The sequence below is a fragment of the Ambystoma mexicanum genome, chromosome 9 (genome assembly GCF_040938575.1).
Source record: "Ambystoma mexicanum isolate Mex_15411 chromosome 9, UKY_AmexF1_1, whole genome shotgun sequence".
NCBI lineage: Eukaryota > Metazoa > Chordata > Amphibia > Caudata > Ambystomatidae > Ambystoma > Ambystoma mexicanum.
The window spans coordinates 161,410,014-161,432,692 of record NC_090931.1 but is presented as its reverse complement, the minus strand read 5'-3'; positions in this window follow the sequence as shown (position 1 = coordinate 161,432,692).

The following is a 22,679-nucleotide window of genomic DNA, read 5'->3' as shown; positions in this document are numbered from 1 at the left end:
GGAAGGGGATATCCAGGAAGAGAGCTTGGCAAAGTATTCAAGGGAATTGGCAGAATAATCAGGGAAGTTTTCAGAATATGCAAAATGGTAATCAGAATATGCAATATGGGCATATGGGGAGACCACCGCCTATATGTTGGACATGTGGAATCACAGGGCACTTGGCTCTTATGTGTAGAAGCCAAGGGATGGTGCAGAATGACCAGTTTTTAAGAGCGGGATGTCAAATCCACCTGCATATTCGCAGCAGAGTGGGGATGGAGTTGCACAAAATGAAACAGTGCAGCAGCAAGCACTGAAAGTGCAGCAAAGCTTGCAACCTCAGCAAATGACAGGTAATCAACCACAAGGACAATCACAGCAATCCCCTATGCAACTTCAGCAGAACACAAACACAGAACCGTCAATGACTCATAGAATAGGAGGTGTTACTGTCGATGGAGGGAATCCATTCAGGAGTGACGGAGTGAGGCTGTACCCACAATAGGACAGCTCACTGGGAGACCTGATGTGTTCAGTCCTATCTATAATCCCGAATCCTCATGAGGAACCAAGGATAGAGATAAATATAGGCGGCAAAGCTTTTACATTCTTAGTGGACACTGGTGCAGCGCGCTCATGTATAAGAGAGGGCACATTTTTTTATGTCTGTCAATGCAATGAATACGCAGGGTTTTACAGGAGTAACAAGTCGAGTTCCTTTCACCAAAGAATTACCAGTCTCTAAAGGAGAATGTGGTATGAATGTGATATGAAGATGCCATTGCTATATTCAAGGCAACCACCTGTTAATATACTGGGTCGAGATTTAATAACGAAATTGAATATGACCATTTCGTTTACTGACGAAGGCATAGTGTGCTCAACACCGGGAATGCATTATTTAAACAAGAGCAATACCACTTGAACCTGAGGTTTTTTACTATGGGATAAGCATTCTGCTAACCTGGCTCCCAGGTTTAGTGGGTAGAACCATGAAGATACCAGGTGAGTTTCTATTCAGGCCTCAGATACCCATGGATGAAGAGGATGTGCACATTTTTCCCTTAAAAATAGAAGCAGCAATAGTCAGAGGAAATATGGCTTTACTTGATGCAAATGATGAAAAGGGTAGACGATGGAGCACAATAATTGCCATTGAGGTGGGCTGCAGAGTGACTGATGTCACTGATGAGGAATTGTTTGGAGATTATTTATCTAATGATTTTGTGATATTTGAGATGAGCATTACATATTGGGTAATGGCAATTAAGAGAGAGGTTCCTCAGAGAATGATGTTAGCACACAAGCGTCCTGAATATTTTGATGAAGATATGGCGAAAGTGCCAGTTTCATTATGGACCACTGGCCCCTATGATGTAGGCTTACTAAAGGGGGTTGGGGAGGTGAAGATAAAGGCATTTTCAAGATGATTTCTGCCATGATGTAAAAAAGGTATCTTAGAGACATCAGAGCCACCATGCAATACATCAGTGTTAATACATGATTTAAGGCCAATAAACTAAATTGTAGAGGCCAAGTTCCCTTTAGTCCCGAAACCGTCTACAATTCTATGTAAAATACCTGTTGATGCATGATATTTCATTGTGATTGACTTGAAAAATGCATTTTTCTCAATCCCATTACACAAAGACTCACAGGATTTGACATTGTTTACTTTCAGACAAGTATGCTTGAAAAGCACCAGGTTGAACCAGGGTTACAGTGAGTCTCCATCAATTTTCAACAGAGTCCTCCAGATGGACTTGAGCAATATTGTCTTAGAAAGTGTTATGCGCAATTAAGTAGATTAAATTTTTGTTTGCAGCACCACAGAGGAAGAGTGCAGACCCGATTCTGTTCAGCTGATGATTATACTTGCTGACAAAGGATATAAGGTTGACAAGGAAAAGGTACAATATTGTCAACAAGAAGTGTTGTACATAGGCCAATTGATTAAACATGAGGGAATAAAGGTCACCCTTGAAGAGCTGAGGCCATTTTAAAAACAGCTAAGCCACACACGATAAAACAGATGCAGAGCTTTTTGGGACTATGTAATTATGTCAGAGCATGGGTCGTTGACTACAGCGTGTATACCAGGCCTCTCTTACAGGCCTTGAAGAAAGCACAGGCAACGCAAGAAAAAATCATGTGTACTAAGACAATGGAGGAAGGGTTTGATGAATTGAAAAAAACAATCTGGAAACTCCAGTTTTAGAACTATAAATAGGATTTTCCTTTTATTCTCACGTACAGATGGTACTTTTAGGACAGCAGTACTCACACAGAGAACCATGTTGGGGTTCAAGCGTCTTGCATATTTGAGTGGAATCTTAGACCCCTTAATGAGAGGTCATTTTCCATGCGAATAAAGTTTGGTGGCCCCCACGTTCGCCATAGAAAAGGTTACAAGCATAGTGATGGAATGCTCTATGACGTTAGTTGTTTAACACGCATTATTTGCCATTTTAAAAAAAAAAAAAGGGACGTTAACTTCTCAAACGGCTTCTGCCTATGAGGTAGTTATATCAAATCCAGCAATCAAAATAGCTCGATGTAAAATAGTGAATCCAGCTATGTTTATAGCTGAGCCAATCACAGAAGGAGAACCCATACATGAGTGTGCAAACTATGAAGAGTTCTATGATGAAATTCCTAGAGTAAAGGAGAATGCACTAGCAGGGGGAGAGAGTGTGTTTATTGACAGGTCTTCAAGGATCAATCAAAATGGTGGACAAAGGTATACAGTTGCCGCTGTGGTAAAGCATGCGGCTAATGGGGAATTTCGGGTGCTCGTTAGTACTCGAGTGATATCCCAGTATTCAACGCAGACTGCAGAATTATTGGCATTGATTCTCGCGATCGAGAACCACGCAGATGAGGAAGTAAGAGTGTACAGCGACTCTGTCAATCTGACGTCAACGGTGCATGCACAAATAGCATGTTGGAAAAGTAGGGGCTACCTCCGAGCGGACGGCACGCCAGTGTAGCACGCAGGCTTAATGGACAGGCTTATAAAGGCACTACAACTTCCAGTGGGCATAGCAGTCGCTAAATGCACAGCTCACACCAAAGGGACAGATTTTATCTTGCACGTAAATAGAGCAGCACGTGCTGAGGCCAAACGCAGAGCAAATAAAGACATAGGGATGATGAATGTTGAGACCCTTGATGTAAATGAATGAAAGGATGAATGCAATGATGACTTTAATTGAAGGATATAATCATATGTCCAAAACACAAAGAATGGAGCTCCAAGGGGAGGCGCCGCAAGAGAAAAATAATTTATGGACACAAAGAGGGTGTTCTTTAAACCCCTCTGAAGCATTGTGGCAACAAGACAGCAGTGGTAAACAATGATGCCTATAGCCTTATTAAGGGTGGCGCTGGAACAGCTACACTACCCCGCACATACAAATAGGGAGAATCTTGCTGTAACTATTGCTGAAGAATGATTCATACCAAACCTAATGGAACATGTTGCATTTTTTATGGTAAAATGTATTGTGTGCCAACAATTCACGGCTGGGCATACACTGCGCACAGTTAGGGGAGTCATTCTGAGACCCAGTGGCCCTTTTCAGCACTTGCATATTGACTATGTCGAAATGATACAAGTATGCAATGGATATAGATATTTGCTTGTTGTGGTGTGTCCTTTCTCAAGATGGATAGAGGCAGGTTCATGCACACACCCAGACACTACCTGTGCAGCCACATTTATTGTGCTTTATGCATTTCTTAGATGAGGAGTATGTGAGGTGATGAGGTCGGATAATGGTCCTCATTTTTGTCAATATCGTTTTTGAACAGATCAGCTTGTTGCTTGCTGGAAAGCACAAGTTTTCTTCATCTTATCTTCCGCAAGGAAATGGAATGTGTGGGAGGCTCAATTGCCTGTTAAAAGAAAGAATAGCCAGGTTGAAGCTTACTCTGAAAAAAGGGTGGTTGCATTGCCTACCAATGGTGTTATATGCATTGAGGAACCAACCAGGTTCTGACCACCATCTTACACCTCACGAAATTGTGACAGGAAGGCGAATGAGAGCACCCCTAATGCCTCCATCCAGAGTTAGAAAGTGAACTGGAGGCTTCCAGCCTTTTAAGATGAGTAGCAATAACCTGGAGATGGATGGGGATGCAGATTTTAATCAAACATCAATAATTCAGATGACACAAATAGCTTTGCAAAAGTTTGTCTGTTTTAATACAAATATTTAAAACAGGGAGTACAACGAACATCAGCAATCACTCGATACTCAACTCTCTATCATTTCATAAAAAAGCTGGGTTCTTAAACCCAAAATTGGTTATAGCTGACGTGTTGACCTGCATCATTACCAACGTCATCCTACTTGGCAAACTTCTAAAACCTATCGGGAAGCGGGATTGGGTCTAAGTGAATAACTAAGCATAGATGTTATATTTGTATAGAACAACAGAGAGAAATAATTGGATAGTCAGCAACAGGTGGGGCAACTAAGCCTTCCCTTCAAAATGGCCACTATGAACGTCACTAAATATATGACGTCCCATTGGCTCCACAAACTATAGGACCCCCAACTACGTGGTCCTCTACAATTGGTTGGCTACTAACCCCTATCTATAACTTTCCACCTACGTGAGAAGCATGCAGACCGAACAACCAGGTGTGGGTGTGCTTGTCTTTATACCAGCTTCCCACTAATTAAGAATACACTTCATCATCACCTCAATGGTTCAGTGTCAATTAGTGTTTTGAAGTTGGCCTTGAGTTTGTACTGTTCTCTGGGATTTTCTAAGGAGTATGGGTACTGTCTGGCTTCCGTGCGTAGGTGCAATCTTCTCATGCATCCAACTTTCTTCCATGATGCGACTGGACACCATGAATTGAGCCTTATTGTCTATTTCATTTTATTCTCCAATAGTCCTCTGACGTCTTTTGTTTTCACTTGACCTTCTTGAACAGGAGCTTCTGTTCTTTCACGTTAATTGTATCCAATGTCAGCCAATTCCAGTTCTGATAAGACCTTGGGCCTCATTATGACCCTTGTGGAGACGGAATGATTACGAGGTTCCCTTTGCGGGACCCGGATCAGACGTCTGGTAAAACCAGACGTCTTTTCCGGGTCACGCGAGGGGAAGAGGGAGGTAAAAATGGGACACTTGCAATGTGCCCATTGTTACCTACCCCCCCCATTCCCATTGAGCCCTATGGGGGCTCAAATGGGAATGGGGAATGGTTCCTGCAAGGAGGATTTACCGGGTCCTCCTATGTCGGAATAACCCGGTAAGTTCCCATTGCAGGAACCCAGTAATGGAGCCTGGTTTGGAGGCAGCCATGGTGCTAATAGCACCATGGCTACCTCCAAACTCGTAATGAGGTCCCTTGACTTTCTTGGCTCAGTGAACTCCACAGCTAAAATATATTCTATTTAATTCAATTACTTTTGCAACTGCGACACTGATCTGAGATCTTCCTCGTTTTTCTAGACTGCTTGATAGGTAGTGGAACATTCATTCTTATTCAATCCATGTGTATCTATGAGTTATATAAGTATATGTGTTTATGTTGGTGCTTGCCACGATTTATTCACTATAAGCATGTGGCTAGCTTCATGATTGCTTTGCTGCTTGCGTTTCATTGCGTCCGTACACGTTTAAACTAACTAAGTATCATCATCATGCTTATGGCATATGTCTCTTCATCTTGATACCGAGATGTCACTTATCCTTGATACTTCTTTGTTCTTCATACATCGTCTGCCTCCCTGGAGTGGTTATCTTTTATATGGAGACGATTCAGCTTTGTATGATGTCACCATTCATCCTGTTCATTCAGGTTCTTTGCTTCATCAGGAATCGCGGTCAAATGGCCATCATATTGTCTTGGAAGTAGGTATGGTTTCCTCAATGGGTATTTTATTTCCCATATTCTCTTAGTTATAGGTATTCTTATGGGTACTGCACAGAGTTGTTGCTCTTCTTTTTGCTTTCTTATTGGTGTAGTATACGTCACATACTTTGGTTCATATTTTTCAGGCAATGTATGCGGGGCCAATGGAATGGGGGTACTTGGCTCTTCCTCTACAAAGTGATGCTCAGCCGACATCAGAAGTACTAGGATTAGAATTGCTAAATTATTTGAACTATATGACTTCCAGTCTTTCTATAATTTCAGGACAATTGTAGAGACACGGCTGTAGGGCAGTACAGAACACATAAGGAGATGCTTCAACAAGCCAACCTCAGGAATGTTGTCTTCCCCAACTATATCCCAGAGATGCATCTTACTGCCTAACCACACAAAGAAAAAGTGGGACGAGCCCTGTTTCAATGGTCCTCTTGTTGTTGAGGACGTTATACCATCTGCTGTCAAATTGCAGGGTAGGCACGCTTGGATATTCCTGGGGCACGTAAAGATCTACGCTGGAGAAACTCCTCTGCCTACACAGCATGTGCAGATGAGATCTATGATGAGGAAGAAGGACGCAAAACCTGACAAGTGGAAAGATTAAAGAACCTTTTTAATTGGACGGTGGCTTGGATTTGGACACTCCATTTTGAGCTATTCATAAAAGGGTAAAAAAAAACATTGAAGCACTCTGTGCATCTTAGTTGCAGAGTTAAGGGAAAATCTGCAGTCTTAAGGCCACAGTAGCTTATTAATTTTGGACCGAGGCATACTTAAAGCCTTGATTAGTATGCCAGACTCTGATCGTGGACAGAGCAATTGGAAGAGGGTACTATACCCCAATGCTTTCCACACTCAGTTCTTGTTTGGATCTACGTATGATGTTACCCAGTGATAACCTTTCTAGGAACATACTCATGTATTTTGAGATGGTGTTGGGTTCTTATCCTTCACTAGTGGGGAGAACTTGCCGAACTCCAGCATTCATTCGAGATCCTGACAATGAGAAAATTATAAGAAGATTGCTTATAGTCATCACTGAACAATTCTTGAAGTTACCCGAATACAGTGAAGAGAATACAAATGCCCTCATCAGCTGACATAGGACATAGACTAGTCAGTGTGGGGTTCTTTCATGTAATTGAGGAATACCTGCATCTTATTGGAAGACACACTGATGTGGTAATCATCATTCAAGTGAGCATCTATTCTGAAAGAAATCACAGAGCGGGGTAGAAACTTTCCTCCGAGGGACAGATTGAGGAAGTGAATAAAAGACAAACTTTTTGTTCATGCTGACAGAGAAGCAACATGTCATCTGGACTGAAGCAGATTCGGGCATCGATTGGGAGCTGATCTATGTGATAGAGCTGGTATGGACGTACATAGTTCGTTTTTCTTCACGATAAAGGAACATTTACATCTTGAATTGTGAAAAAACTGGTTCCAGACATACAGATAAAGTCATTCTTAGCATCCAGTAAGCAGACGGTTGATTGAGGACTAGATACTGGATCAAGACAGCAGCTTCCAGAAGCATCTACAATGCAGAAACATTGAAATATGTTTTTCTTCCTTAGCATCAAATTGTCACGAGTGCGACGCGGAATTGGTCTGTGTGGCGCCGTTGGCGGTATGTACAAGGGGTGCGAAGTTATCCTTCCAAAATGGCGCCCAGTCCTTCGTGCGCTGGTCCAGTCTTTCGATCAGATCAGGAGGGTGTGACTCCTCCCCGTCAGCACGGAAGAGTATTTCCCACATCAACACCGATGGACCAGCGCGTTGCTACGACTATCGTGAGCCACGCTCCGTGAGTAATTTAGGATTCATTTGGATATCCCAGACTGCTCTACGTAACCTCTTCTTTTCCTACTTTGCTTGCTTAATCCCTTTTTTCTTGTTCCGCTAGTTGCCTCCTCGCGGACCAATTCACAGGCCAGCCATTCCCGACACCCAACTCTTACTTAGTCATTTCGGCACTTGCCTCCCAGTAAGCAAGCTCATCGATTCTCACAACTCTCCCCTTCTCAGTTGAACCCGCAGTTAACCTTTTTTCTCTCCCACTCGGTATTAGCAAAGGCAGACCCATTCCACCTCTTGAACTACAGTACCCAGACTCCTCCTCTTCCATGGAAGTCACGACTTCTCACAGAAGGAATTATATGCTAGGGTAGGTACGCTACTTATCTCCCGCTCTCTTAGATCAGTCAAATAGTACTCGTTACTTATCTTTACCTTGTATATCTTCAGAACGAATTCCAGTAAACCCTTCTCAGACTGCCGAACGCCAGCCACCTTATTACCCACACCTGAAACCTTTTAGAATTCCTCCCAAGGTACGAAATTCCTTTCCTCCCCGCTTTTTGAGTATCTTTTACCATAAAAGACAGAACACTTACCTTTCTGGTTTGTATCAACAGTCAGAGGCAAAAAACACGGACACCGACATCCTCGACTCCTTCGTACCTCCGGGGATTGTCTCCCGACGCTCACGAGCCGCGACAGTCCTCGTCGGGAACTCTCAACGATCCCCAGCAACAAGGATTTTTCCCGACCAAGGGTTGCCTGACGCCTCCACTCCGCGCCTGTTTCCTTAGGCTGGGAGAGGGGGACTCAGGTATTTCCCTAATATCCACTTTTGAGTTTGAAGACAAGGTAAGAGAGTTTGCTGTTATTCTGATTGTCTACCTTTACCGAGATTACCTTTGCCTTAAAGTTAGAAAACCAACTTCTTTGATCGTTTGTTTGGAGCTAGAAAGATAACAGTAGCAACGCCTTTAAAAAAGAAAAGACTTTGGTGATCTAGATATTGAAGACAATCTAAATCCAGACGCTATGGAACAGCAGATACAGCAATTAGTTAACGCTGTCCAAGCGCTCTCCACAGAGTTACAGCAATTAAAACAAGAAAACCTCACATTAAGACAAAAGGATCACCGAGCCGCCCATAGTGCGGAGGTCCCGCCAGGTCCACTCCCTTCGGGCCGTTTTGATGGTAACCCGCATATGGTAAAGGAATTTTTGGAATCCTGTACCATTCAATTCACTTTCAAGACAGCCTTCTTCCCAACAGATAGGGATAAAGTGGGACACATGATAGCCCAAATGACGGGCGCAGCTCTAGCTTGGGCAACCCCTTTAGTGGTTAATAACAACCCAATTCTAGATTCATATCCGGCCTTCTGTAACAGTGTCAAAAACATGTTTGGTAGGCAAGAAATAGTGATAGCCTCTCAAGAACGTCTTATGGACCTAAAGCAGGGAAATCTCGATATTCTGGATTACGTTACTAAATTCAAACAGTATGCTTCAGACACATCCTGGGCGGATGATACCTTAGTCACGGTCTTTCGGCGTGGTCTGTCCGAGGAATTAAAGGGCGAAGTGTCCAGAGTCCCGCGCCCCCAGAACATGGCGGAGTTCATTGCATTAGTCATGCAACTGGACTATCGCTCGCAAGAGAGAAATCGAGAAAGAAGAAAGGGCAAGAATCCTAGACCATTAGCAGACAACCACCATATCGTATCTAAAACCGCATCTCATGAAGAACCTATGCAGCTTGGGACTACTCGTGGCCCTCTTTCGGTGGAAGAGCGGACTAGGAGAAAGTCCCTAGGACTTTGCATGTATTGCGGGGCCAACAACCACACGGTGAAGGAATGCCCTATAGCTCCACTTAGGAAGACGGGAAACGCCAGTGCCCGGTCGTGAAGGGAACTACAGGGCCGGGTTCGTTCCATAAATTTTGTTCCCCCATTGGAGCATTCTCCTCCTCGCAAACTTCCTCCACAGACCGTTCCATGGTTGTAGTGGGAGTATCTTTATCCTGGAAGAACATTCGTCTTGAAAATGTCCCGGCTCTAATAGACAGCGGAGCCGCAGGAAATTTTGTAGATGACATATGGGCTAAGAACCATAGTATTCCCAGAATAGGGAAAACCCTTTCTATTCCAGTCGAGAGTGTGGATGGCAGTCCCCTTACTTCGGGTCCGATCACCGATCACACCTCTCCTCTCTCCATGTCCTTATCCAACCATAGTGAAACCATAGAATTGGACATCATAAGAACGGCTCACTATCCTGTCATTTTGGGCCTTCCTTTGTTAAAGAGACACAACCCGTATATAAACTGGACGGCTGGGACCCTCTTTTTAGGCTCAGAATATTGTGTCAGTAGATGCATGGGTCTTCAAGCAGAAAAGAGGGAGAAAGAGATCCAGAAAACCCCTCAGGAGGACTTGAAAGCCTCGGTAAACGAAATCTCCACGCTGCCTCCTCAATATAAAAAATACCATCTTGTCTTTTCCCAGACGGAATATTCCAAACTACCTCCACACCGCAGAGATGACTGTGCCATAGATCTCATCCCGGACAGCCCACTTCCCTTTGGCAGAATGTACATATTATCAGCCAAAGAGAAAGAGGTACTAAGAGACTACCTTCATACCAATTTACAGAACGGTCTTATTACAGAGTCCCATTCCCCTGCAGCTGCCTCTCTTTTCTTTATCCCAAAAAAGAACACTACGGAACTTCGTCCCTGTATTGATTTTAGGGGATTGAACAAGATCACTATACCCGACAAATACCCAATGCCCCTCATTCCGGATATTCTAGAGGCAGTCCGGGGAGCTCACATTTACACTAAACTAGATTTAAGAGGCGCGTATCATCTCATACGCATCAAGGCCGGCGATGAGTGGAAAACGGCATTTAGGACACCCTTCGGACATTATCAGTACCGGGTAATGCCCTTTGGGCTATCAAATGCGCCAGCTGTTTTTCAGCGATTCATGGATCACATCTTCGCCGACATACTTTTACACTATGTAATTGTCTATTTAGATGATATACTAGTCTTCTCTTCTACTACAACCGAACACAACCTACACGTAGGCGAAGTATTGCGCCGTTTACAACAGAACCATTTATTCTGCAAGATGGAAAAATGTGAATTCCACAAGACTTCAGTGGCCTATCTGGGCTACATACTCTCCGGTGAGGGCATCTCCATGGACCCAACAAAGGTGATAGCAATAAAGGAATGGCCAATCCCCAGTTCGGTTAAGGAAATCCAGAGATTCTTGGGATTCGCAAATTTTTATAGGAGATTCATTCCTCATTTTTCTTCGTCAACTCTACCTTTGACTCACTTGCTCAAGAAGGGTATTCCTTTTCAATGGTCCTCAAAGACACAAGAATCCTTTGAGGAAATGAAGACTCTATTTTCCCAGGCGCCCATTCTAGCCATGCCTAATCAACAACTGCGATTTATCGTGGAATCAGACGCCTCACAACATGCATTAGGGGCGGTACTTCTGCAACCCGACGATCGGAACATTGAAAGACCTATTGCCTATCTGTCCAAAACTTTGTCCCCAGTAGAACTCAATTATACAGTCTTGGAGAAGGAACTGCTGGCAATAAAAAGAGCATTTGAGGAATGGCGACATCTTCTACTGGGCTCATCGCAACCTATTGAAGTCAGAACGGACCACCACAACCTCCGGTCTCTTCAATATGCGCAGACATGTAATAGTCGACAAGCGCGATGGGCACATTTCTTTTCTCCTTTCAGAATCGAATTTTCTTTTATTCCAGGGAAATCGAATCTAAAGGCGGATGCCCTATCCAGAAGGGACCCGTTACAGAAATCTCCATTTCAAAAGGAACAATTATTTCCAACAGCACTCATTGTGTCAGTCATACGAAACTTTCTTACCCAAGTCCAGAGAGAAACAAAGAAAATGATAACCTCACAACCTGATCTCGCACCGCGCTTAAAGCTAACAGAACACAAAAAACTTCTATTTAAGGAGGAGCGAATGTTTATCCCCAATGTAGGATTACAAACAGAGGTATTACGGATGTGTCATGATTCGCAAGCAGCTGGTCACAGAGGGATCTATAACACATTAGAAGTAATACAGAGGTATTTTTGGTGGCCTAATCTAAAACAGGATATCACGGAATATATCGCCTCCTGCCCTGTCTGCCTACAATCTAAAACCACCAGAAAAGCTCCCTTCGGAGAATTGGTAAGGATGCCTCTCCCTACAAGACCCTGGCAAATTATCACCACTGACTTCGTGGTTGACCTTCCAGAATCCGAAGGTTGTACAGCCATCATGGTTACAATAGACACCTTAACGAAATTAGCACACTTTGTTCCTCTCCCTTCAGTTCCCTCGGTTGCAGTAATGGCTAAAATATTCCTAGAGCACATCTTTTCTTTACACGGGCTGCCGGATACCATTCTATCTGATCGAGGACCTCAATACACTTCTAAATATTGGAAAATCCTGTGTGACACCTTAGGAATTTCCAGAGCCCTGAGCTCTGGGTATCACCCACAAACCAACGGGCAAACGGAACGTTTGAACCAAACCCTCGAAGGATATCTAAGATGTTATATCTCTTCCGCCCAAGACCACTGGAAGGACCTACTTCCTCTTGCTGAATTTACATATAACAACTCCGCTCATTCTGTTCTTCATACCAGCCCTTTTTTTTGCACTTATGGGTTTCATCCCTCTGTTTTTCCCTATCAAACGCCACAGTCTTCCCCTTGTCCTAACATCGATGGATTGGTAGAAACCATTCGACAAGGCCACGTTGACGCTCAGGCCGCACTGGTAGAAGCTCAGAACAGAAACAAGATACAGGCAGACAAACACCGTACCCCTTCGCCAGACATACGGAAAGGGGATCTAGTCTGGTTATCGAGTAAATTCCTCCCTAGGAGATTGATTCCTTCCAAACTATCCCCTAGGTATTTCGGACCATTCTCTGTGATCGAAAAAAGGGGATCCGCAGCCTACAGGTTACAACTTCCTGTCTCTTGGAATCGTATCCATCCTACATTTCATGTTTCTCAACTCAAACCAGATGTTCGCAGTCGTTTCCATAAAACCCCTTCGGGGTCACCCCCTCCGATCTTGACCAGTACTGGGCCCGAATATGAGGTGTCAGGTATTTGTGATTCGAGATACAGAAGAGGAATCCTCCAATTTCTGGTGGATTGGAAGGGGTATTCCTCAGCGGACAGAACTTGGGAACCTGCTTCGGCTGTTCATGCCCCGCGTTTGGTCCATCGTTTCTATAGGTGCCATCCGGGGAAGCCGGGGTTTGCCTCCCTTAGGAGGGGGCATACTGTCACGAGTGCGACGCGGAATTGGTCTGTGTGGCGCCGTTGGCGGTATGTACAAGGGGTGCGAAGTTATCCTTCCAAAATGGCGCCCAGTCCTTCGTGCGCTGGTCCAGTCTTTCGATCAGATCAGGAGGGTGTGACTCCTCCCCGTCAGCACGGAAGAGTATTTCCCACATCAACACCGATGGACCAGCGCGTTGCTACGACTATCGTGAGCCACGCTCCGTGAGTAATTTAGGATTCATTTGGATATCCCAGACTGCTCTACGTAACCTCTTCTTTTCCTACTTTGCTTGCTTAATCCCTTTTTTCTTGTTCCGCTAGTTGCCTCCTCGCGGACCAATTCACAGGCCAGCCATTCCCGACACCCAACTCTTACTTAGTCATTTCGGCACTTGCCTCCCAGTAAGTAAGCTCATCGATTCTCACAACTCTCCCCTTCTCAGTTGAACCCGCAGTTAACCTTTTTTCTCTCCCACTCGGTATTAGCAAAGGCAGACCCATTCCACCTCTTGAACTACAGTACCCAGACTCCTCCTCTTCCATGGAAGTCACGACTTCTCACAGAAGGAATTATATGCTAGGGTAGGTACGCTACTTATCTCCCGCTCTCTTAGATCAGTCAAATAGTACTCGTTACTTATCTTTACCTTGTATATCTTCAGAACGAATTCCAGTAAACCCTTCTCAGACTGCCGAACGCCAGCCACCTTATTACCCACACCTGAAACCTTTTAGAATTCCTCCCAAGGTACGAAATTCCTTTCCTCCCCGCTTTTTGAGTATCTTTTACCATAAAAGACAGAACACTTACCTTTCTGGTTTGTATCAACAGTCAGAGGCAAAAAACACGGACACCGACATCCTCGACTCCTTCGTACCTCCGGGGATTGTCTCCCGACGCTCACGAGCCGCGACAGTCCTCGTCGGGAACTCTCAACGATCCCCAGCAACAAGGGTTTTTCCCGACCAAGGGTTTCCCTGACGCCTCCACTCCACGCCTGTTTCCTTAGGCTGGGAGAGGGGGACTCAGGTATTTCCCTAATATCCACTTTTGAGTTTGAAGACAAGGTAAGAGAGTTTGCTGTTATTCTGATTGTCTACCTTTACCGAGATTACCTTTGCCTTAAAGTTAGAAAACCAACTTCTTTGATCGTTTGTTTGGAGCTAGAAAGATAACACAAATGATCAAGACGGGGAATTTTAACAGCAACGTTGTGTTGTCCCACGAGGACAGACACACACATTGTCCAAAAAGTAAAAGTTGTAAGGTGACATACCTTTGTGTCATCTACACTTGCATTGTGTTTATACTCACATTGCTTTCACTGACTGTGAGAACTGCATTTTAAGTAGGTGCAAATGGAGCTAAGACTCCTGTGTATCTTCCTGAGCATAAGGAAGATGTACATGTGGCAACTAAAAGGAAGCCTAGACCCTACATAGTTATTCCTGTCCCAGGAAAACATGGAAGGATACCTGAGCTTGAAATGGATGTTGTTAGTAATCAGTCACACACAACACTTGTTTTAGAAAATGCTTTTAAACCCTGGAGACAGGGTCGGCGGATCAGGCAAAGTAAGGGGTTAATAGAGTTTGCCCTACCCAATAAAACATGCAAACACACCTGGTCCAGTGACAAGTGACCCAAGAACAAGTCCCAAAGGAAAATCCCAGATGGAGATTAGGAGCAGCATCTTTATACCCAAGGTACTCACTGAGAGAATAAAACTTGCTGAGAGGAAAAGAATTGATGAACTTTCTTCTACACAGGGAACCCGGGAACCCGGACAAATGTTCCTAAAACTAAGCCAACCAGAAGGAACTATTGTGATGCATTTAGAGACATAGTCATAGAAAATTACATGAAGAGCCTGAGAACCAAAAGAAGCACCCAAGAACATAATTAGGAACTGAATGATTATCTGGCCAGCACAGCACATATGAGAAATAACATATGGTACCAACATATGAAAGAAGTTGGAAGAAGGACGTCAAATGAAGAATGTTTTGTATGTGCACTCCTGCCGTACAGTATGGGGAAATAAAAAAATCTTCATAGCTATTGAAATAGACGTCCAGATAGCACATTGTCTTCAACACATAGCACTTTGCACAACAAGAGGCCAGTTCATGGGAAGCAGTGCTTCTCTCAAATGGGCAACTGAAAAGACAGATCCAGATGAAGATGACTGGAAAGCTCAAAATTGTGTTTCAGAGGGAATGGTACAAGACAAGTTGGAGAAAATCAGAAGTGTTATCGTATCTTTGATACATTAGGAATGATACATGGAACAACAGTAATGATGGATTATTATTGGGTGTGTGGATTCAAGGCCTACATCAGACTGCCTAAAGATTGGGGAGGAACTGCACATTAGTAAATGTCCATGTTCCTGCGTTGGTGATTCCTAAAAGTGATTTGAACCTTGACAGTTTCCCAAAAGCAGATGCTCACCTGCGAAAGAAGAGATCTGCGAAGCTGATAAAGAGGATGAAGAGAGAGAACTACTCTTCAGCCAAATCAATTGAAGCTTTTGATTCTGTCCCATATGAACATGGACTGTTCCAGGTTGGAGCAAATACCAAGTGGCTTCAGATCACCAGATGGGAATTACTGCAGACAATTAATACTACCATAAAGGTATTCAATGCAATCAGAGAAGAACTGAGAGCGATAAGACTGATGACTCTGCAGAACAGATATGTCCTGGATATGATCACAGCTATGGACGGAGGTGTTTGTGCAAAAATTGGAGATTCATGTTGCACGTTCATACCCTCTCATGATGACGAGAATGGAACCTTGACGGATGCTATAGACATGCTGATGAAACTCCATGGCCAGATGATAGACGAGGTAGAAGATATCGCTGATGACAGCTGGTTTGGATCACTCTTCTCTTGGGTTCCACAATGGATGGCAGACATGTTCAAATTTGTTGGAGCCCAGTTGTTGTTAGTGATGCTTGGATTCTTTGTGATCAAGATAATAATCTCACAGTGCAAGAAAACAGAAAATTAAGTAATAGGGATGAAAATCATGATTGATGTTGAACCAGGATGGAAGCCTAAAGATCTGACTGATGAAGACATCAGAGACTTTGTGAAGGTCTGTATCCATGTGCCTGAGGAAACAAAGTTCCTGTATCCAATGGACCATAGGAAGTATGTGAAAATATGGGTCTATTGCAGTCCAAGTGGACAGTGCATGCTCATGACATGGAAGAAGGATGAGCATGAGAAATCAGCTGGATGCTTGAAGGGAGTCATACAAATATGGATCCCTAAGAAGCATTTCTTCAGACCAGGATGTCTAGATGTAAAGGATGATGTGAGAGTGGTCGATGAATCACCCAGAGGGGGGATTCTTAAGGAGTAGCCAAGTACCCCCACTCCAACTGCCCGACTACATTACCTGAATCAAAGTAAGTGACGTATACCAAACAGTTAAACCAGCAAAGAGAAGAGCGTGGACTCTGTACAGTACCCATAAGAATACCTATACCTAAGAGAATATAGGATGTAAAGTACCCATTAAGGAAACCATACCTACATACAATACAATATGATGGTCATTTGAACGAGATTCCTGAAGAAGCAGAGAAAATAAATGGCAAAGATGAATGATGACGTCACACAAAATCAAATTGACACCCATAAAAGAGATAAATAGACCAGAGCATGCAGCCGATTCATAAACCATCAAGAAATTACCAAGGATAAGTGACATCTTCGGATCAAGTTGAAGAAACTTATTGAAGATACATAGTTTAAATGTGTACAGATGCAATGCAACACAAGCAGCAAAGCAATCATTGAGCTAGCCACATGCTTTTGAATAGATAGACTGTGGCAAGTGCCAACATATACATATATAGATACATATGGACAAGTAAAGGATGGATGTTTCCACTAGGCATACAAGCAATACTGAACAAAAGAAGAGGCCTCAATATTCAGTGTGTCACAGTTAATAAAGCAATTGAATGCACACCATGCATCTTAGTTAAAGGAGTTTACAGAGCCAAGAGAGCCAAGGTCTTTTCAAACTGGAATGGGCTGACATTGAACACAATTAACGTGAAGGAACAGAGTCTCATGTTCAGAAAGGTCAAGCAAAACAAAAGACGTCAGAGGACTATTGGAGAATAAAACTAAATACACAAAAAGGCTCAATTTCATGGTGTCCATTCATGTGATAAAGGGAAGTTGGACGAGCAAGATGGTCACACCTATGCACAAAGCCTGGCTGTGCCCATACTCCATATAAATTCTCAGAACACAGTACAAACTGAAGGCCAACTTCAGAGCACTAATTGACACTGGACCATTGAGGTGATGATGGATGATATGCTAATTGGTGGGAAGCTGGTGCTAAGACGAGCTCACCCGCACCTGGTTGTTCAGTCTGTATGCTGCTAGATGTAGGTGGAAAAGTACTGACGGGGGTTAGAAGCTAACCAATTGTAGGGGACCGCGTAGTTAAGGGTCCTAAAATTTGTGTAGCCAAGGGGACGTTGTACATTTAGTGATGTTCATAGTGGCCATTTTGTGGGCAGGGCTTAATGTTTAGTATCCTATCACCTTCCTCCACTGCTCTATTCGGATTTAGAGCCTATACTTAGAATTACACTTAGACCGAATCACACCCTCTATTAGGTTTTTGTAGTTTGCCACATAGGATGAAGTTGGTGATGACGCAGGTCAAAATGTCAATAATGACCAATTTTGGGAATAAGAGCCCAGTTTTTTTCTGAAGTAAGTAGAGTCAGAGTATTGAGTGATTACTGATGTTCGTTGTACTCCCTGTTTTAGATACTTGACAATAAAACAGACACACTTTTGCCAAATTATTTGTGTCGTCTTGATTATTGATGTATGAATACAATCTGCATCCCCATCCACCTCCAGGGTATATCTACTCATCTTAAAGGGATGTCTGAGAGAACACCCAGCTCAGACGAACAGACCAAAACGAGACAACAAAAGTTATTTTGTCAGGCAGGGGAATCAGGCACGAAGATGGGGAGTATGGGATTTTACCTGGGAATGTGCACCTCAGACCCCCTTCCAGGCACTCCTTTCACTGGAGATGGGGGGATCATCACCCTGTCACCGGTGGTACAGGGTGATGAATCCTGCATCTTTAATGAAAGGTGTGTCTGGCAGAGGGTCGGTGACACAATCAAAAGGCAAGGCTTAGTCTTTTTTAAAGGCTGAAACACTTGCACAAAAATAAGTCTCACCGTTTCACTGAGTTGCTGACCCCCTGCCAGTCACCCCTTTTTATTAAAGATGCAGGGATCATCACCCCTGCATATCTGCTGAAAGGGGTGGCTGGCAGTGGAGTCGGCTTGAAAAACGAAAGGTGAGGTGTTTCTTTTTTTTTCTAAAGCATGAAGCACTCGCTTACACACGACAGCTTCAGGCGTTAGAAAAAAAGCCTTGCCATGTAGAAGCCTGGTTGGTTGGGATTACTAGGGGACTGAAGGTGGCCCTGTCAACGCCCCGTCTCAGAAATCATTTTTGGAGCCTGCCGGGGCTCTGCGACGGCTAGCCCTGGCCCACTTAAAGCCATGACACCGCCTCATTCCTTTGATTACCCAGCCTATGCATCCAAATGGAACCTTTACGCCAACCTCACCCCATCTCCCTCCTTTCCCATTACATAGGCTTATGTGTTGCTACTGTAGTGTCAGTTAAATACAACCTATGCTCTTTTCTGTATTTATTGGCCACTAGAGCTATCTGTAACCTTGGTCGACTCGCCTGTTGTTATCCTTTGTATGTCTGTAACGTTCTCAAGTTTGTCTCAAGCGCCCAGTTACTTCAGGGTTAGATGCGTGATACAAATAATAAACAAATACAAATACAAACTGCTAAACATCCCAGAGTGGTTTTGTGTCCCAATCCGAGCACTGTAATTCCTGGGAAGGTGTTGTGTCCGGATGAAAGGCACAGCTCGGTTACTGGTTCTTTGTGGTCGTGCGTGGCTTGTCGTGCGTGGCTTTTCGAGGGAGACACGGGGAAGGTCCACAATAGGAGAAGGCAGGACAGCTTGTGCTTTAGCCACTCAGGGCATATTTGTGTATCTTTCTTTTTGAATTCCCCCTGAGTGTAATTTTATGTTTGTACTGTGCTCGTTTTGTGACTCCCCCTTTGCGACCCTTTTTTTTATTTTTAAAGTGCATTTGCTTTGCTTTTCCTGCCCCCCCACAAACCAACATGCCTGTTTTATGAAAATCCTTTGTGTTCGTTTTGTGAATCCATTGTCATTACCCAACCCAAAAACAGAAAAAGAGAAACCCTCAGTAAAAACCCGTTGTAGAAAGCGAAACCATTGAAAAAAACCGTTCACCTCCCCCTTAGCCTCCACTACTGTTACCATGAACAAGTAGATCTCTTTTGGGGGATGTATTCTTTGGAAGAGGAGGAGTGGATGTTGGGGTACATGTGGAGATAGGTACACAGTTTGTTGAGATTGAGGCGAGCATATTGGCGGAAGCCTTTTTGGAGGACAAAGTTTGAAAGCCACCTATCAATTCACAGGAACAGCAAGAGGAGGAGGTAGAAAGGGTTGCGACACGGACAGGCAGTATTCAGTCATTGTGGGAGGTTGATTGTGGGATGTGGAAGGATGTGGCGCGAGAGTATGGATGCTAAACAAACTAAGAGGAGATGGAGGGGCAGGAGGTGGAACACGAGGAGGCAGAGATGGAGGGTCAGCAGGAGGATTCAGAGCACACGGATGCAGAGGCAGGGGAAACATGAAGTGGCAGATGCAGGGGAAACATGGGGAGAACCAGGAATAGTTGGATGTAAGGCGGCATGGAGGATATGAAGTGGCAGAACTGGAGCATGGGTGATAGAATTGCAAATGGCAAAGGCAGGGCAGGGGGAGGAATTGCACAGCTAGGCTGGTGAGTGGCAGTAGGTGAAACACGACGGGGTGGAAGCAGTTGTTTACACTCCTCACTGTGCACACCTCCGCTGTAGCCTCCTACAGTGGTGCACAGGAAGCATGTTGCAAGACCTCTGGAGATACAAATAATTCCCCCCAATAAGTAAAGTGGCATGGTCTGATTAAGAGGATGAACTGCAGCTTGTGGCCTGGCTGCAGATATTTCACTAGTGTAACTCAGTCGGCTTCCTGTCCCCTGTGGTGGAAAAGTGAGCTGTGCTTACATGCATGAGCAGACAGCTTGATCTCTTGTTCGGACATGCAGACGCACATTTCCTGCATTCCTGTGTAGGGATGAGCTAGGATATCTGCTCGAATGGCGTTCACAAAAGGCCAAAACTGCAGATTCCAGAACAAAAGGCTGCATTACGCACGTACGACCTTTTGTAAACGGCCCTCTCCTGGTCCCTTTTGGGGGTTAACCCCCCGGGTCCATGCCTGCTGCGTGGAACATTCTGCCCCCACCCGGCAGTGGAACATTCTGCCCCCACCCGGCAATTACCTGCAGCAGGCTTCAGCCCATGGCTGCCTTATTCCTACTTTCTATATGTTGTCACGCCGGAAGCCGGACGCACAGCATGTCGCGCTTTTGTGCGTGACCTATTCGTTCCTCAGGATTCCTGGGCTGAGGCATCCAGGCTGCGAAACGGATGAACTGGGGTGATTTGGAAGACAGTGCAGTCCAATATGCTCTGGAAGCTCAGCTGCATACCCAACACCCGAACATCCCTCACTAAATTAAATTGGAGCTGGGAGGCGAGTTGACAGGCAGTCTGCAGCAGTCCAGTCTTACCACAGTGCCAATTGTGGGAGTCTGAGCGGTGAGCGGAGTTGGGAGGCGAGTTGAGAGGCAGTCTGCAGAAGTCTGCGGCGGACGTGGAAGCTCGTGGAGCAAATGGAACAGGCTCTGGAGAGCCCATGCTCTCAGAAACTAAAGCCCAGTTCAAAAATCGTAAAAACTATGTTGTCAAATGCAACATGTGAGAATTCCCCTGTCAGCACCCCCGAAGTGGAATCAGGTCGGCGTCACCTGAGGAGCAACAAAAACCTGCAAGATCTGGAGGCGGCCCAGACAAAAGCAGACATTCTAACAGACATACAAGAAACAGCGTTGGAACCGGTGAATACCCTCGAAAATGGAGACTCAATGCTCGAGGAGTCCGAGGAGCCCGAGGAGCCGTAAGTCCTCTCGAACCGCCAAGCGTCCAGCCCACCACTGAGGCGAGAGAGTTCCCGGCAGAGGCTGCCGAAGGGCGGCCCCTGCAGGACTCTATGCGGGCGCACGGTCGTGCAAAATCAGGAGACTTCGGTACGCAGGGAAAGCATGCAGTGGCGGGCAGAGCCCCGAACAAATCCTTGAAAATGAATACTGTAAAAGCTCGAGTGCCCGAAACGGCAGGGGATGGAGGAATTATCGGAACAGCCCTTCCCCCCTGCATGTCCCAGAGCCAGAGCCCGAGCCAGAGCTGTCTGAAACGGCATGTGCTGCACCCTCCCCCTTACCAGAGGGAATCAGAAATCAAAAGTTGCCTCAATCAAGCAATCAAACAAACATCAAAGCAATGGTGCATTCCGCACCTCGTCACCTTACACAAAGAGCAAGCAAAGTACATGTTCTTACCCCAAACAGCAATAGCAGTCGGGAGCAATGTCCAGAGGTAAAGGAGAGCGAAGGGGGCGGAGAACGCGACTCTGAGAGGAGTCAGGAGGAAGATAACTCGGATGACGATACGGACAGAGAGGCTAGCAGAATCCTTCTAACAACAAATGTTCAGGTAGACAAGCACAAAAAATAAATATGAAGGAAAACACAAGCGAAACCCTCAAAGCCCGAAAATGCAAAAACAAGCAAACATAAACAAGCCACGAATATAGCAGCCTCAAACAGGAAGAAAAATCTTACGGCTATGCCCCCAAAATTGCAAAAAAAAAAGCGCAACCACGTCAAAGTTCCTTCCGAACCCACTGCTGTCATTTCCTCTTAAACAATTCTTCACTAATTTTCAAAAGCGGAAATTTGACACTGACACTGAGCTATCAGACGCTGAGATGTTGGAAGCCACTCTTGAGCTCACAGCAACAAATAAACTCTGCAAAATGGACGATGGAACAGCCCCCAATCCAGAAAGTGTGCAAAGTAACATCCCCCAGGAGGCTACTACACCAGACAACAGCACCATTCCAAGAAGAACTCATATAGGAGAAACTCTGAGGATCATTGAGCTTACAACACGGTGTGACAGGGACCACACGCAGGAAGAGGCTGAGGCCGGGAACAAAGTGAAACACCAAAGGATAACTCTATGCAATCCGCCAACAACACAATGATGTTGGAACGGGGGACCCGTATAAAATAAATCGATCCAGTACAAACTTACCATCTACACTAGGGGATGCTCAATCAGAGCAGCAAGTCAAGGACCAACGTTATGCTTGGACAAAAGACAACATAAACCCAGGACATAAGGCACTTCTAGTGGAGAAAACGGGCGAGCCTGAACCAAGATCCAAAGAAGGGCATAACAACAGAGGACCACTTCCAGCACAGGCCCCAGACCACAAACAGTACACACATTTGTCTGCGGAGTTCAAGACTTTGGACTCACCAAGGATAAATAAAAGACAAACAACCACCTACATATCACTGAAAAATCGGTGCTTAAGTGAAATCTCAACAACAACCTTAAAAG